This window comes from Austrofundulus limnaeus, unplaced genomic scaffold (genome assembly GCF_001266775.1).
Source record: "Austrofundulus limnaeus strain Quisiro unplaced genomic scaffold, Austrofundulus_limnaeus-1.0 Scaffold418, whole genome shotgun sequence".
Lineage (NCBI taxonomy): Eukaryota > Metazoa > Chordata > Actinopteri > Cyprinodontiformes > Rivulidae > Austrofundulus > Austrofundulus limnaeus.
In genome coordinates, this window is record NW_013952820.1 from 234,380 (window position 1) to 236,789 (window position 2,410).

A 2,410-nucleotide genomic window follows, 5' to 3' on the forward strand; every position below is an offset into this window, starting at 1 on the left:
CACGAAGTAAACAAACAAGCAGGAAAATGAAACTTATCGCCCCCTTTTTTTTTCACCGACCTCAAAAAAAGTTATCGTGCAATTAATTGATTTATTGACTATCGCGACAGGCCTATTTGTATGTAAAAATTTCAGAATTCTTTCCTGTTAGAAATCGGGTAAGGAAAATAGTTAATGTGAAAATTTGATGTTTGCACATTGAGTATTGTACAATTCACTTGTTACTGTTAGGGATGCATGATATATCAGCATTAACATCAGTATCGGTCCGATAAGTAAAACTGGGCAGATATTAATGTCCGATACTGATTCCCACTCTTTAGCTTTGTGCTTCTGTTTTGTGAGGGGAAATGGTTGGTCAAGTGGTTTCTGGTCATGATAGTGTTAGTGATGCTGCACAGCCAGTTATAACTGAAGTAGAGAGTCATGTCAGCTGTCTGGTCATTTATTTACAGTATCAAAAAAAGACACTTGTGATTGTGTGTATATGTACATAAATAATTTGTGTGTCTGTGTAACATTAGTAAATATCGGTTATCGGCCATAACAGCAATAATTATATGGGATATCAATATCAGCCGAAATTTTCATATCGGTGCATCCATAGTTACTCTCAACTGTAACAGTAATTCATGCTGGCGCAGTGTCCATAGTTCCCATTTTAGGCAACAAAATGTGTCTTGACTGCTTAACTATAAACAAATATGACAGTAGTAATAAATGAAGCGTACTGACAGGTTTCAAAGTCATAAAGCACAGCAGCAAATAAATAAAAATAAAAAAAATCCTACTAATTACTATAAATATTCTCATCCATCCATTATCTTAAACCGCCACTTCCTTTCAGGGTCACTGGTGCCCATATCCAACAGTCACTGTGCGAGGTGCGGGGTACACCCTGGACAGGTCACAAGTCCATCACAGACTTTATAAATACTTTTAAACTTGAAGTATTCACTCCAAATATTTCATTGAAGTCAAGATAAAAGCATAGCGACAAATTGCATTTCAGTTAATGTTTTCAATCTTTTGCTGTTATCTTTATTTAACACACTTAAAGTAAGTGGTATTTTTAATCACAAAACTTACACACTGTCAAATAATACCCTGCCAGGTACCTATACTACGATTAGTCAATCCATGTAATGTTAGCTAAAATAGGTGTAATATGACAGATTATCACTGATCTAAGTAAACGTATTTTGCAAGAAGAACGTAAACAAAGATCTGTTGGCAACTATGCAGTGGGTGTTTTATGTTTCCATGCTACAATGCAACAACATCAATTAAGCCCACATTTATTTTAAAATCTCTTTTGTTTTTGGGCATTTTGTTTTGGGACTCTTCATCTCCCTTCTTAGCTAAAGATAGTACAGTATGTGAGCGTTGTGCAACACTAATAACATTTCGGACAGACACTGTTTGCACTGGTTTAACAGTGTCTATTTTTAGTGAAACTTCAAGGCAGGAAAAGGATTTCCAAATTATTTGAGGAACTGTTTCAGCCCTAGTCAGCTTTAAAACACAGAAGACACACACTTTATTTTGGCCAAAATGTTGTTTTTTTTTAATTTAACAAAAGGCTTATTTTTGCTTAACCTAAAATTTGTATTTAACAAAAATATGAAGAACCTTTCTACTTAACAATAATACTATATATAGAAGAGCATTCTCAATATAAAAAAAAACGGTGGGCTACAGTAAGCTGCTGTTGCACCTTCATTTTCCCACTTGGTGGTTGTATGAACTGATTTTTTTAAGTGGCCAATATCGACCAATCGATTGGCAGATTACTTGTTCTCTCATATTTCAAGTCTTCTTATTCTCAGTCATATTTCAATTGATTTTTGGTACACAAACATATATAAAAAGTTTTTGCAGTTTTGGAAAATATTTTTTTGTATTATGCCAAACTCTAATTACAAGATTTAGTGGTCCAATACTGCAGATCATAATTACAACAAACTATGGCCAAACCGATGAACAGTTGTTACTTTGCAGCTGAAAAAAAACCCCAGCTACTATCTACCTATGTCCACAAAGAAATTAAACTGCTTTACCTTTTGTGAACTTCACTCAGCATATTTAGTTTTATACTGTACTCCCGCATTACATTTAATTTTCAGAATAGCAATATTTAAATTAAAAAATCACTGCAAAACGTTTAATACAATAATTTTTTAAGGTATATTTATTTCTGTTAATTCATGATACCTAAATCCATTCTGAAACCACTGAGTTTTGACCATTTATGATAAATGTGAAAAGAATGGGTATTTGAAAAATTCATTTGTGAAACTTCAAAGTTTTATTTTTTAGGTAACCAAAAAAGGAATATGGTCTAAAAACAAATTTTTTCCATATTTTGTTAATTATATATCCAGATCTGGAAAATGCTAGTGTATATATA

The 2,410-nt window shown here is 32.9% G+C and overlaps 1 protein-coding gene across 2 annotated transcripts in view; it reads right to left on the reverse strand.

Annotated features, from left to right (window-relative positions):
• eif5b (eukaryotic translation initiation factor 5B) overlaps positions 1-2,410 on the reverse strand; it is a 29,663-nt gene that overhangs the window by 2,269 nt on the left and 24,984 nt on the right. The window lies entirely within an intron of this gene.